The sequence below is a fragment of the Choristoneura fumiferana genome, chromosome 29 (assembly GCF_025370935.1).
Source record: "Choristoneura fumiferana chromosome 29, NRCan_CFum_1, whole genome shotgun sequence".
In the NCBI taxonomy this organism is placed as follows: domain Eukaryota; kingdom Metazoa; phylum Arthropoda; class Insecta; order Lepidoptera; family Tortricidae; genus Choristoneura; species Choristoneura fumiferana.
The window spans coordinates 7,424,421-7,440,360 of NC_133500.1; the positions used below are offsets into that span (position 1 = coordinate 7,424,421).

Consider the following 15,940-nt stretch of genomic DNA (forward strand, 5'->3'; position numbering starts at 1 on the left):
AACTTCACACACACTATTGAATTGTTTCACAGGTTTCCTTGCAAAGTTTTCCTCTACCGTAAAGCTCGTAAATTTCAAATGTAGTTTCGCACATGAATTTCTTAAAAACGCAGAGGAGCGAGCTCTGGTTAAAACCCACGATCCTCTCCTTGAGAGGCCATAGAACAAACCACTAAGCCACCACAGCTACTCGGATATTTTAAATAATAACCTTATTAATGTGGCAATATATAGTGGCAATGGGCAGAACATCTATATATCACGGAGAACAGATGGTCGTTGGGGCCGAAAGGTTCTCGAATGGAGACCTATGTCCTATGGCTGATATGATGAACGAACCTTATTAATAATTAAACTTTCTCCTTCCAGAACCTGCAATATCAACCTAAAACAACCAAGAAAAACTACACAAGGTAAGCTAACACCGTCATCGAAAAAAATGTTTACGTATATAATAAAAACAATGCACAACCCTGACGCTTTCGGAAAAGACACCCGCCAATCAACTGAGCAAACACTTTGAAAAACCGGTCAAGGGTGAGTGTGCCAGAACGTCGGTGGTCCCGTAGACGTACTGCAATACAATAAAGGTTTCTTGAAGTCACTATAGCAGCAACTACTTGTGTGAACCTTAAGAACATCATAATCATTTATCAGCCGTAGGACGTCCACTGTTCCCTCTGTACTTCCTTCTTTAGGCCTCCCCTATATAGCGCCATCCATCTGGTTGGTCCTAAGCAGCGCTTCCTGCGTTCTCCATTCAACTGCGTTGCCACTTCAACGAGCTAATTCGCTTGTCTATGTTGGTGATCCTCATTCTTCTACGTACTTCATTTCTGATTCGGTCCCGTAGAAAAGCCCTAAGCATAGCCCTCTCCACAGCTTGCTGAGCAACTCTGGGCCTTTTTATAAAGCCTGTTATTTCCATATGGGCTGGCAGCACACACTGGTTGAAAAATTGGTTGTTAGAACACAACGACAGCATAGTATTGTGAATTAAAGATTAGGCACTAAATGTTTACATACAACATAAGTTTATATTAAAATCAAAAGTATTATCTTACTACTCGTATCTAGCGACTACACTTGCGATTTTTCACTCATAAACCATTCAATCTGACACTTGAATTAAAGCTCATGATAAATTCAAATCTATTTACGTTTCTATTTCAAAATTTATTTAAAAAAAACGGCCGAGCGCGTGTCGGACACGTCCGAATAGGGATGCGTAGCCATTACGAAAAAATTAAGTACATATTTTATACGATTGTTATTTGGAGTCTTTTTGTATTTTTTATTTCAACTCCAAATTTGTTACTTTTACGGGTATCCCGTGAAACCATATCGAAAATACAAACTGAGACATGGATGCATGGTTTTCTGTGCTAACTCTTAAACTACTAATAATTCTCAAGAAAACTTAACCGTTATAGTTTTTCTTGTAAGCTTGATATACTTACTACCATCCTGAATTTTTTTTAAATTTTCCACCCACCATTTTAGATTTTAGAGGGGGGGGGGCCGCTCGATTTTAATGAAAATTTGCACTTTAAAGTTGAATACTTTGCAAACAAATCACATTACAGCTTTCTAGCATTGATAGTCCTTAAGCAAAGCCGCGGACGGACAGACAGACAGACATGGCGAAACTATAAAGGATCTGTTTTTGCCATTTTGGCTACGGAACCCTAAAAAGCACATTTGCCCATTTATCATTTTCTGATATAAACGCGAAGTGAAAAAGTTCACCGTTTCACAAACATGGATAGGTTTTTTCTTATAAAACGGACCCCTAAAACTGGTTCATTGGCAGTTCCGCTCACGTCGCGCACAAGTTAGGGGCAGAGAAAATAATTTATCTACTACAGGTTTATCTTATTAGGAGAGAACTCACAGATTTATAGGTTTCGTCTTCGTGTTTATGTGAGATTTCTCATACGTGTTGCTGTATTTTTATAGGAATGTGAGATCAGTGCCGGATTAAGGCTATTTCATGCCCTAAGCAATCCACGCTCCTAAGACGTGATGCCCTAAGTAATTGCTTGATTGCTTATGGGCTAATCCGGCACTGTGCATGACGAATCACAAATGAGGAGATACGTAAAAGAACGAGGGTCACTGACATAACCAAGAAGGTTAGCCGTTGGACCCAAAAATTTCTCGAATGGAGACCGAGGATCGGCAAGCGCAGCGTAGGACGTCCACCAACGAGATGGACGGATGACCTGGTTGAAGCGCGGGTTCACGGTGGATGTAGACCGCTTCCAACCGAAGCAACTGGAGGTTTATTGGGGCTCTATATCCAACCCAACAGTGAAACGTCTTCCAGCTGCTACGATGATGATGATTATGACAAAGCTCAGAGCAAATAAGAAGTGATAGATTTCTGCGTATAAAAAACTGGACTGCGTAAAACTATATAGATACGCCTCGCTTTGCGTACGGAGTTTCAGTTGGTGAAGCTTAGTTGCAAGTTAAAGAAACTAACCTGATTGAGGTCCTGGCTTCAACTCTAGTTTTGGGAAGTTATCCTTCTCTTCCTACTTAATATTATATACGTGAAAGTTTGTGAGTGAGTGAGTATGTTTGTTACTCCTTCACGCTGAAACAGCTAAACGGATTTGGATGAAATTTGGTATGTTGGATAGCTGGGAATCTATAATAAAACATAGGCTACTTTTTATTCCGATATTCCCACGGGATAGGGATAAAATCTCGAAACAACAACCGCTGAGGCAAGAGTCATGAAATTTGACATGATTGTTTTCAATGAAAACCACGATTTAATTTTCAGGAATCCTTCGGGAGTTTTTTAAAATCCCGAAATCTCAAATCAGCTGCTGGATCAGATTTACGTGTGCAAAGCCGCGGGTAAGCACTAGTGTACATTAAACGCGAATAATAAATATTTAAGGGGGGCTTCCATACACTAAACGTGATTTTTGCCGTTTTTTTGCTAATGTCTTAATGTTGTATAGAAAATGGTACGGAACCCTTCGTGCGCGAGTCCGACTCGCACTTGGCCGGTTTTTTTTTATGTATTCTATGTTTAGTTTATATTGTTACTACCTACTTATATTATGGTAATAATGTTAATATTTTTGATAAATAAGTATATACCTACCTATATAGGTACATGATGAACCGTTTTCCCTTAACAAAAACATTACATTTTTAACGCGGTTTTTTTTTCTAAGTGAACTTCGGGGTAATAATGTCGAAGGGCGAGGAACACGCGCGGTCAAACCAAACAACCCGCAAATTGTTCGCCCACTACGGCTTTGTACGGGTTAAGTGCGGTGTGAGGCATGAGCGATGGCGGAGAGCTATAAATAAGTTTTCACATGACAATCACAAACGCAGCCAGTCTTATGGGTACCCAGCCTAAAGCGACTTGGTTGATATTTGTAAATATAGATTTTTAGGATTAGAGTAAGTTAGTTTTAGTTTAGTTTTTCTCCTTCTACTTGTTAATTAATGTACCATATATATATATCGTGTGTTAGGTACTTACTTATTAAATTATATTGACAATGTCATATTCCTAAACTTCGTATTAGCGCTGGATATACGAGTAGGTGACACATGTAATATGACTTATTTTATTAAAGTGTAATGTGAAAAGTGAAATTATTTCCTAAAGCCAGGCAATTTAGTCGCTTATAGCCACAAGAAAGTTTTTAAAATAAGTTTATTTTTTTATCTAAATTAGTAGAAGTAGATAATTTTAAATAAGTTATTGAGTAGCAATGTACGAAAAAAATCATATAGATTCAATGTCATTTTCAATGTATGCTAAAGTGACAGCATATTAATTTATCTTAGAGATCTTGAAACTTAAATTATTTAAGGCCTCGTACCAAGGAAATTTCCCATACCATGTGACAGCAATAACACTGCCATGCCTAATATACTGATTTAATTTAACGATTAATAACCATCCCAGCCTATACACGTCCCACTGCTGGGCACAGGCCGGCTCTCAGAATGAGAAGGCTTGGGCCGTAGTTCCCGCGGGCCCAAAGCGGATTGGGAACTTGACACACACACAATTTAATTGCTTCGCAGGTTTTTGCAAGTTTCCCCACGATGTTTCCTTTCGAAAAACTCAGAGGTGCAAACTGGGGTTTGAACCCAAGATCCTTTGCTTGAGAGGTGATAAGGTCAAACCACTAGGCCACCACGGCTCTGTTTCCGACGATTAATAATAAAAATAAACAAATATAACGGTTGGTAACACGTTTATTCACGAAAACATTACACAACAGTCACAATTATATATAAGAGGCATCGATACACACAATAACACATGAAAATTAAGGAAATGAGGGCCACATAAGACGGAGGTAAATATATTCGCGGCGAAAGGGCAACGAGTCGCCATGCGAGCTATAGCGAACTGTCATTCATTCCCGCGCGTCCCGAGCGGCGCGTGGCGGGGAGCCGCGCGCCACCTTGCGATGATTTCTGAAACTACGGACGAGCGCGCGCGAGTGAGACGGGTATAATTCGGCGCGTTATATCCTCCCCCTCTAGTCCGAATAAGCGGCCCGCAATCGGACTAGGATTCCTGCAAGTATCTGCGAGGTCTACCGCGACGTCGCTTAGACCTAACCGGGGCTTCGATGGGGCCACGAAAGGGGTAAGCTGAGAGGCGTGATACTTCCTATGTTAGTCCCATCTTGGATGTTCTCCAAAACGTAGGTCGTAGGGCTAACTACGGATGAGACTCGATAAGGCCCGTCTCGGCGTGGGATAAATTTAGATGTCTGGCCAGGACCCGTGTCATTAAGCCCTTGGGTCTTAAGGAGTACCAAATCACCTACCTTATAATCCGGAGGCGGGCGACGTCCTTCGTCCGCGTACTTCTTTTGGATCGCCTGAGCCCTCTCGTGAATGTCCCGAGCTTCCGCCAGAGCCATACTCATCTGTTTCAAGTGGGGAGTTATGTTCGGGATAAAGTTATCAGTCTCCACGATGGCTCGCAAGTCAGTGGCGGCATCGGACGGAGCGCGCAGTTCCCTGCCAAAGGTAAGGTACGCTGGGGAAAATCCGGTACTCGCAGTGATAGCCGAGTTCATGGCATACCTGACTGCGGCGAGGTGCGAATCCCACGTCGCGTGGTCATGCCCGACAAGGATGGCCAGCTGAGGCTTGAGGTCCCTGTTTTTCCTCTCAATCGGATTCGCCTCGGGGTGATAGAAGGGCGTGAGGATTTGGTCGATACCGAGTACGTGGCAGACCTGCTGCATGACCTCGCTCACGAACTGCACGCCGTTATCACTGAGGAGGCGGCGAGGAACTCCATACCTGAAAAATACCTCATTTATGAGGGTCTTGGCACACTCGAAGCTTGTCGCAGTTTCTAGTGGAAAAAGTTCGACCCAGCGCGAACAGACATCCTCCACTATCAAAATCCACTTGTTGCGGCGTGGCGTTTCGACTAATGGACCAAAGAGGTCTACTGATACTACCTCAAATCGTTTGGACATAGCGGGTGTTTGGAGCAAACCCGCGGGCTTCCTGGTATCTACTTTATAACGCTGACACGGCAGACATCCCTTAATATAGTTACTTACATACGATCGCATACCAGGCCAATAAAATCGTGACCGAATACGGCTCAGTGTACGCTCGACTCCAAAATGACCCGCTGTAGGTGCATCGTGGAAGCCGGATAAGACAGCGGCACGCTCGTGCTCTGGCACTACCAGGTGAGCCTCTTCACTGTCGTCCCCTTCTAGGTCGTACCTGTACAAGATGCCGTCGGATAGGGTGTAGCCACGGTCAGACCAGGGTCTCCCCCTAAATGGATCGTCGGATTCCATCGCCTCGATGATCTTACTTACTTCGGGGTCTTTTAGCTGGTTCTCGCGAACGTCCTTTGCGCTGCGAGAGGGCATATCCACCACGGTCAAACACAGGTCGCAATCCGTACCTGGAATACATGTTGGGCGTGATAGTGTGTCCGCAATCACGTTCGCCTTACCCGGTGTGTACTCTATCTTCAAATTGTATTCCTGCAGAGTAAGCGCCCACCTGGCTAACCGACCGCTCGGTGACTTTAGACTCATAAGCCACCTGAGGGGTTGATGATCAGACTTCACCACCACGTCCGCTCCATCGATGTATCCTCGAAACTTCGACACTGCCCACACGACGGCCAGCGCTTCTCGCTCCGTCGTGTTGTAATTCTTCTCAGCGGCTGTAAGGAGACGGCTAGCGTACTCGACGGGCCGCTCGTCAACTCCCTCCCCCTGAAGCAAAACCGCCCCAAGAGCATATCCACTGCTATCGGTCCGGAGGACGAACGGCTTCGTCTCATCGGCTTGGCGGAGGATTGGCGCTGACACGAGGAGAGATTTAATAGTATCAAACGCACCTTGCTGTTCGGGTCCCCATCTCCAGGTGCTTACCTTTTTCAGCAAGGTAGTCAACGGAGCCGCGATCTTAGCATAATCCGGTATGAAGCGTCTGAACCAACTCGAGGTTTGCAGAAAACACTTCAGGTGTTTCACGTTCTGAGGTGGAGGCATGTCAGCGATAGCAGAGATCTTATCAGGGTCTACATGAATACCACCTGGCATGATGACGTGGCCGAGGAACTTGACGGACTGCCTAGCGAAGTGGCTCTTCTCACGATTCACCCGCAGGTTGAACATTGCGAGGCGATCGAACACAGCCTCCAAATCCGCAAGGTGCTTCTCGAACGACTCCTCGGACAATATCAACAGGTCATCTAAATAAGCAACCAAAGTTATACCTGGTAAGTTGGACTTAAAACGGTCGATCAATCTCTGGAAGGTAGCCCCAGAATTCCGAAGTCCCATAGCCATGCGCTTAAAGCGAAACGTACCTAAAGGCGTTGTAAATGAGGTAAGATCCCTGTGATCAGGATCGACACTAACCTGAAAGTAACCAGATCGCAGGTCAAGTGTGGTCATGTACTTAGAAGTCTTTGCGGCGTGGAGCACGTCTTCGATCCTGGGGAGCGGGTAGCGGTCAGGCTCTGTAACCGCGTTGACCTTGCGGTAATCGACGCAAAGCCTGAAACTCCCATCCTTCTTCTTGACCAGCACGACGTTGGAGGCCCACGGGGACTCACACTCCTCGATGACATCGGAGCTAAGTAGCTTTTGCAGCTCCTTCTCTAAAGCCTCTTTCTTCAACGGCGACAACCTGTAGGGTGGTGAAGCGAGCGGCTCCTGATTTTCACTCACCCTGATCTTGTGGACGGCGAAGTCCTAGGAGGTCCCTCGGCAGCAAACTGTGCGGCTCTGCTACGCAAGAAGGTGTTGAGTGCGTCCCTGTGCTCTAGTGGTAGCTCTGTTCCTTCGTCGTCGCGCAGGGTGACGTCGGAGACATCGGCTCGCAACAGCTCCGTGTCCTTCAGACGAACGGATCGCACAAAGGGGAATATGTGGTCGGGGCTGTCTGAAAAAAACCACGAGTCCTGGTCCAAGACCAATGTGAGGCCAGCATTGCTAATAAAGTCTCGACCCAATAATGTTCGAGTGTTTTCCCCAGGGAACATCACGAACTCAGTAGTTACCTGCCTACCTTCTAATAATACCGGTACCGTCGCGATTTCCACTATCTTTTGCTGGCGGGAACCGTCCGCAAGCCCAATGGTGCGCTCCGCCTCATGGAATTGTATCCCGTCGGATCGTAATATAGAGTACAACAAGGAACCAGCAACACTACATGTAGCTCCCGTGTCGAGTATCGCAACGCCTACCCTGTCCGCAATAGTGATGGACACTGTAGGGTGAGACGTATCCGTCTTCTGAGATACATCCGCGACGTCATTACCCGTTACGACATTAAAATCATACGACTTCGCAGGCACGCTCTTACTACTACAATTCTCACACTTCGATTTAACCACACCCGGTTTGCCGCATCCGTAACAACGTATCGGGCTAGGGCCCGTATTAGAGACTAAACCGTCGGAATCGGCGTGTAAGGTACGCTGTTTACTCTCTTTACTTTGTAAATTACGACAATCGGCTACGACATGACCATAAACTTACAATACGAACACCGAACGCGCTTATCGCGTTTCAAGTTTTCGTTCGAGTTTGAGGTGAGTTTCGAACCAGTGGTACCGTGCGGACCGGTAGTAGCGCTGCGCTCGGCCGCAGTTTCTCGGAAATCGCGCGGCGGCTCGCCCGATCGCAAAGAGCGGCTCGTTGTCGAGTTCGCGTCGTTCGAGATCAGGGAGTAGTTACTTACTTTGACTTCGGAAATCGCATCTTCTATGGCCCTCGCTTTTTCTACAAAATTGTCAACATTGACAATGCTATCTCTGGGTAACCGTTTCCTAACACGTCGATGCAACAGGCCGTAAATAATGTCAATCTGCATACACGTAGGTACCTCGTACGGTAATTTGGTCAAAAGCGAACGCACTTTACACACAAAAACTTCGGCTCTCTCGCTGTCCTTTTGCTCGGCGGCAAAGATTTCACGTAAAACCTTATGAGCCGGTTGTTGGACGCCGTACATGGAGCGCAGGCGCGCCACGGCGGCGGGCCAGCTGGCGGCGCCAGCGCGCGCGCCGCGCCACCACACGGCCGCGTCGCCCTCCAGCAGCAGCGGCAGCCCGCGAAGCGCGTGCTCGTCGCTCACCGCCGCGCACTCCTTGTACACCTGCACGGCGTCGATGAACGCCTCCAGCGCCTCCGCGTCGCGCGACCTCCCGTCGAAGCGCGCGGTGCACTTGGAGAAGTTGCCCCCGGCGGCGGCGCCCGACAGGCTGCTGGGCGCGCGGCCGTCGGGCGGCGGCGTCGCCGCGGCGGACGGCGGGCTCCAGGGGCCGTTGCCGTTGAGGGGCAGAGTTCGCAGGGTTTCCACCAGGGTCCGGTTGGTTTCGGCTTGCATCCTGGCGAAGGACTCCATGATCCCGGCCAGAAAGGTCTCCGTGTTGACGGCGGGCCTGGCGTGGCCGGGCGGCGCGACGGCGGCGGCAGCGGCGGCGGCGCTTGAGGCGCGCGGCTCCTCCGCGTCGTTGTAGCTATCGGGGTCATTTTCGTCTTCGTTGCTGACGGCTTTCGCCTTACTCCGTGTGTTTACCGACATGGTAAATGATGAATAGGCACGGCACACTCCTTTTTACTGTAGTGTCGATGTAAATAGGTACAATTACGCGGCTAGCGAGCGATGAAATCGTAGGTACAGTTCAGCCTCTAGTTGGGCAGCCAGTATAACGGTTGGTAACACGTTTATTCACGAAAACATTACACAACAGTCACAATTATATATAAGAGGCATCGATACACACAATAACACATGAAAATTAAGGAAATGAGGGCCACATAAGACGGAGGTAAATATATTCGCGGCGAAAGGGCAACGAGTCGCCATGCGAGCTATAGCGAACTGTCATTCATTCCCGCGCGTCCGAGCGGCGCGTGGCGGGGAGCCGCGCGCCACCTTGCGATGATTTCTGAAACTACGGACGAGCGCGCGCGAGTGAGACGGGTATAATTCGGCGCGTTATACAAATAAATTTTATTTCAGATATTGTTTACAATTCAAGATATTTGGAAAAGGTACAAAACAGTAGTAGTATTTAAAGCCAGGTCAGAGAAACCCTATAGGTATTTAATAAGAATTATTATTACGTTTGCCTCTCGTAACTCAGAGCAAACAAAAAGTCGAATTTAAACTGTACAAGCGTGAGTGAAACGTCGAAAAGTTCTTGTTGTGCGGTGTCAAGTCAGAACACTACTATAAACCCAGCTGGCGAAAGCACGATTTACTTAGTACAGCTATTAAACTACACTTTGTACGGTTTTCGATGCTTTTGTTTAAGTTATCTGATGGAACAAATAAACGAAAACGAGCTGTGATAATTTGACTTTAAGTGTAAAACGGGTTGCTTTAGTGATGATTACTTTAAACCCGCGGCTTTGCCCCAGTGAATGAAAAAAGGGTACATAATTCTCTGTCTTGCAGGGGATTTTAAATTAAAATGCTTGAGAGACAATATGAATCCTACTAACATTATAAATCCGAAAGTTTGTAAGTCTGTTTGTTTGTTACCTCATCACGTCTAAAACGCTGAACCGATTTAAATGAGATTCGGTATACAGATAGTTTGAGTCCCGGGGACATAGGAAGTTATCCCGGAAAATTGCTTAGTTCCCGCGGGATAGCAATAAAAGGTAGCATTCCGTTCGTAGCGACCGCGACGCGCGACCGTGACGCGCGACCGTGACGCGCGTCCGCGACTGGGTCGCGCGACCTACTCATCATCATCATCATCATCCCAGCCTATATACGTCCCACTGCTGAGCACAGGCCCCCTCTCAGAACAAGAGGGCTTGGGCCCAGTGCGGATTGGGAACTTCACACGCACCATTGAATTGTTTCGCAGGTTTGTGCAGGTTTCTTCACGATGTTTTCCTTCACCGCAAAGCTCGTGGTAAATTTCAAATGTAATTCCGCACATGAATTTCGAAAAACGCAGAGGTGCGAGCCGGGGTTTGAACCCACGACCCTCTGCTTGAGAGGCGATAAGTCAAACCACTAGGCCACCACGGCATCTCAAACCACTAGGCCACCACCTACTGCTTAGTATGAATTTATATGAAGCACTAAACAAACTGGGTCGCGCGATGCGGTCGCGGCATTAGTTTAGTGCTCCATATAAATTCATACTAAGCAGTAGGTCGCGGACGCGCGTCGCGGTCGCTAAGGACGGAATGCTACCTAAACAATTTCTACGCGGACGGAGTCACGGGCAACAGCTAGTATATTGCAAATGCGAAAGAGAGTTTGTTTTGATCTCACGCCTTGTCTCCTGGATAAATTGACATGCAATTTTGCTTACTATATTAGAAGGTGGGCGGGCCACATCGCTCGAAGAACATATAACTTGGGAGATAAAAGACCTCGAGCGGCAACCACGACCTAGAAGACGAAGCTTTGGCAGGCCTCCCACTAGGTGGACTGACGACATCGCGAAAGTCGCGAGTTTGACGACCAATGGCCAAAGTGGTTTGAGAACCTGACTACGAAGCTTGAGGTCCCGGGTTCGATTCCCGGCCTAGGCAGATATTTGTATGAATAATACGAATGTTTGTTCTTGGGTCTTGAATGTTTATGTATAATATGTATTTAAGTATGTATTTATCTATATAAGTAGGTATGTTTATCTGTTAGTCCTAGTAAACATAGTAAAAAACTTTGCTTAGTTTGGGACTAGGTCAATTGGTATCAAGTGTCCCATGATATTATATTATTATATTATAACGTGAATGCAAGTGACGAGTAGTGACTTTCATTGTGACGTTCTAAGAGGGAGGCCTTTGTCACAGAATTTATAATAGTACTAACGTACAGAATGGCCACGCTCCGCCCCGCACCGGTTCGAGTTACCCCACCCCTCAAGCGCAGATTGCAGGAAAACCGCAGGAAAGCAGTCGGGTGCGCGACGCGATGTATGTCGGCCGCACGGCACTAAGTTCGGGAGCAATTATTTTGCGAAATGGTAACGGTACCCTACCTACTTCCTTTTTCTAAATAAATAATGATTTCCGAAATTATCGCGATTAATACATGAAATAACTACCTACCGAATTCGTTTAAGTTTGTACTCGTATATCTATTGTACTTAATTGAAAATAATAATGCTTAAATACACAGACAGACACATTTTAAGTAGGTTTAAATAAATAGGGCACTATCTAAGCCATACCTATATATAAGTACCTTTAAATGTCATTGGTAGCACTTATTAGGGTTTTGGGATAGTCAGCCCTGTGTATCTTACGCACACATTGACGCGTGTACAGACATTCGTGCCTATGTAGATTCAAGAATTCGTATTTTGTACGGCGTGGCCGCGGTGCCTTTGTACAACAGTAGGCGGTTACTGGCTGATACTGATGATATTAGAAGACCAGAATAAATAATAGGACACTTTTATCCCAAAGAAAGGAGTTGTTTTCAATAGCATACGCGAATTCTTCGCAGGCATTGTCTTGTTTGATCGATTATTTAGCCAGCGTTAACTGAAGCAAGTGAACAAAACTAAATCACTTTTCACTGCTTTTCATTCCCTGCAAAACAAAGAGACAAAATCACCGCTAAATAACCCATTATCTTGGATAAGGTGATTTGAAACAACCCCTCTCTTAAACTTTTTCACCGCGAACTTTGATCTAGTGATGAGACACTCGCTTCGCTCGGGAACTCGATTGTTTTTTACGAGTCAAATTGGACTCGTGGATATGTATCCTGTCAGGTAATTGTGCTGATTGGTGAGTGACGGTATGTGTACATTTCTAAAACTTAACATAGTTTTTGTATTTGAGGATGTTTGTAAGAGGAATTAAACGAGTATCATCTAATAGGGAAAAATCACCGCTGCCCATAGCAGAGCAATACCAAGGGTTTCATAGGTGCATTGCCGGACCGTTGAGAGATAGATAGACTAGTTTTTGAAGATCTTAAATTGTACTGCTCCTTGATCGATGATCCAGGGATCTCATTTTGTACTAATTTATCTAATAAAATACTGATCAAAAATAGCTCAGTGGTTAGAGAACCTGACTACGAAACCCGGATTCGATCCTCGGGCGGGACAGATTATGAAAAAAAAAGCCGTGGTGGCCTAGTGGTTTGACTTATCGCCTTTCAAGCAGAGGGTCGTGGGTTCAAACCCCGGCTCGCACCTCTGAGTTTTTCGAAATTAATTTGAAATTTACCACGAGCTTTGCGGTGAAGGAAAACATTGTGAGGTAACCTGCGAAGTAATTCAATGGTGCGTGTGAAGTTCCCAATCCGCACTGGGCCCGCGTGGGAACTATGGCCCACGCCCTCTTGTTCTGAGAGGAGGCCTGTGCCCAGCAGTGGGACGTATATAGGCTGGGATGGATGAAAAATACGAATGTTTATTCTGGAGTCTTTGTTTTTTATATTACTAAGTCTATTGGCGTGAGTTATTCCATAGTATTAATTTATTAATTCGAAGAATCTGCCCTCGCGAGACACGCTTGGCGAGTTCCTAATTGACTCGCCTCGAGTTTCAGGTCAAGTCAACCCCGTCCCTACTTGCATTCATAATTCTAGAAAGTTAACGTCGAGATTAAATACGCCAATAAAGTTGGCCAAGAACTTCTTATCGAGGTAATTTGTGGAGTAAAGGTGAAAAACATCCGCGAGACGGAACAGTTTTACGGTGGAGATTGTAGGGCACCACAAAAATAGGTTGAATGTTGCCATACCTATTGATCAAGTTTTTTTTTTGCTGTACAATGGTAATTTATTTTTCTAAAAAATTACCGTAAAAGTTGACATTATTCTTTACATATCAGAAGGTGAAGTGCATAGTTTATGGTCAGCGAAAAATTAAAAAGTTAAAAAGATTGCAGGCGCGCTATCTCGACAATAATGAATTAGCGCGCCTGCAATCAGTCACAATTTTTTTTAAAGTTAAAAAGGCCATGGAAATGTTGGCACAAGTCGTATACAGCCAAGTCTAATGGCCGGTATCAGATATTTTGTTGGAACTCCGGACTTTTTCTATTGGGTCTGAAATAGCTTGTGGTGTTTTCGGTGGAAAAATACACCTGCAGCTTATTTTTAATGAAAAAAGGCGGGAAAGCACAAGAAAAATATTGGAATAAAATTAAATTTTATAATATATTTTGAGAAAAAGTTTATTCTATTTCAGAATTATTCACCATTTTTGAGAAAAGCTTTATATTAGTCTCGGCTGGAATAGCAATTGCTGGCTTCGTATTAGTTAAACGGACTCGCAAGTTCGTCCGTTTAATACTCATACTCAGCCAGCAATTGCCTGCTTCCAGGCCACGACAATAATCTACTATAAACAAACACATTATTTTGAATAAAAACTATCCTAAAAATAACTGTAGGCATAATACAATTCACCCAAGTTTGTCCCTGTGGAGAGTGCCCATAAGGCTGGTTGCATTTCCGCGCTGGATTGAGTTCCCAAAAACTATGCAGCAGCAGGTGTATTTTGCAGGTGGTAGGACCTTGTGCTTGTGCTCTCAAACAGAGGGTCGTGGGTTCAAACCCCGGCTCGCACCTCTGAGTTTTTCGAAATTCATGTGCGGAATTACATTTGAAATTTACCACGAGCTTTGCGGTGAAGGAAAACATCGTGAGGAAACCTGCACAAACCTGCGAAGAAATTCAATGGTGCGTGTGAAGTTCCCAATCCGCACTGGGCCCGCGTGGGAACTATGGCCCAAGCCCTCTTGTTCTGAGAGGAGGCCTGTGCCCAGCAGTGGGACGTATATAGGCTGGGATGATGAGGACCTTGTGCAAGGTCCGCCCGGATTGCTACCACCATCTTGCTCGCTAATCCTGCCGTGAAGCAGCAGTGCTTGCACTGTTGTGTTTCGGCGTGGAGAGTAAGACAGCCGGTGAAATTACTGGCACGTGAGGTATCCCATCTTAGGCCTCTAGGTTGGCAACGCGTCTGCAATACCCCTGGTGTTGCAGATGTTTATGGGCGGTGGTGATCTCTTACCATCAGGAGACCCATTCTATGGTCACTGATCATTTCATATATTTTTTTCACGAAACCGTGATTGACCCCTATGACGAGATGATACAGATGAGGCCAAAGGTGTATCTCACTGGTTCACTGGTTCTGGTTGTGGTGGTGGTTGATTGGTTTGATTTTAATCGTCCGAAAGGTTTATGTGGTTTAACAAGTGTGACATCGTTAATAATATTTTAAATGTGAAAGTAAGCATGTACATGTATTTTTGTTCTACCCCTATACTTTTCACCCCTCAAAATAACTAAATACTATGGAGTACCTAATGAAATCACTGTGAAGCCGGAACAAGTAATGAGTTGAAACCTTATGGATACAACACGGGGGAATATCTTGTGGGGGAACAAGTCAGAGAAAAATATAAGAAGTAACATTATTCCGTGGGTTTGCTCCTCTAGGAGAATGAAACAATAGAGAGAGAGAGAGAGAGAGAGACATTTATTTACACAGAAAAAACACGTTAGGAAGAAATAATAATTAAACATTGAATAGTATAAATAATAATATAAACCACCAACCAACCACTACTTAAATAACTACTACCAACCACTACCAACTACTTTAATAACTAGCTCTGACCATGTACATATGATGATATGGACGTTTACGAAATCGTCGAGAAGGAGCATGCTCTCGGTATAAACAAAAAGCAGAAAGAAAGAGTGGTCTTGGCTTAGTAGTAAGACACTCAATAGACTACAATAGTATATTGTTAAATTTTTTTTTGGTTGGCCAACCCGGACCAAAAAAAATTTTCTTTAAGTATTTTTTATTTTACCACTTTGTCGGCGTGACTGATATGACGTATATCCATGGCAAATTCCAGCTTTCTAGTACTAACGGTCTCTGAGCTTAGCCACGGACAGAGAGACAGACATACGGGCAGACATGGCGAAACTATTAGGGTTCGTAGTTGACTTTGGAACCCTAAAAAGTTATTAAGTGCATATTGCGATTATTATCTAGCTTTTTTTCTAACGTTCAGTTTTGTACTTTTTGTCAAATATACTTGCATTGTCACCCAAATTACACAACCGTATGAATTTTTAAGTCAATCCGATTACTACCTAACAAAAAGGAGAAGTAAGTTTAACATCATTTTAATTAAACAAACAGACAAATAAACATTGCAATTTAAAAACTATCATACAATAAGTTATAGTTAATTTTGTGTTTAATTAAAGAAACATGTCAATCAATACGACACTTATACACTTTACGAAGCATCTGGTTGTAAAAAGACATTTGTACCCAACAAAAGCAAATGCATTTAGAAGCTGTAAAGGGATCTGTGACAGAATTGAAAAAAAAAGATTGTGATCAACTTGAAATACACCTTATGCTGAGACATATAAAACTCTTTAGTTCTGGTAACCCGTGATCAGATAGTGTGTA

General features: G+C 44.7%; 1 protein-coding gene and 1 long non-coding RNA gene across 2 annotated transcripts in view; one reads left to right on the forward strand and one right to left on the reverse strand.

Moving 5' to 3' along the window:
- LOC141444342 (uncharacterized) overlaps positions 1–15,940 on the forward strand; it is a 208,539-nt gene that overhangs the window by 103,349 nt on the left and 89,250 nt on the right. Inside the window, exon 2 of the long non-coding RNA XR_012453168.1 lies at positions 370–413. This is a non-coding gene — a long non-coding RNA (uncharacterized lncRNA). The remainder of the gene's footprint in view (positions 1–369; positions 414–15,940) is intronic.
- LOC141444341 (irregular chiasm C-roughest protein-like) overlaps positions 1–15,940 on the reverse strand; it is a 213,308-nt gene that overhangs the window by 96,545 nt on the left and 100,823 nt on the right. The gene's annotated exons all lie outside the window — the stretch shown is intronic.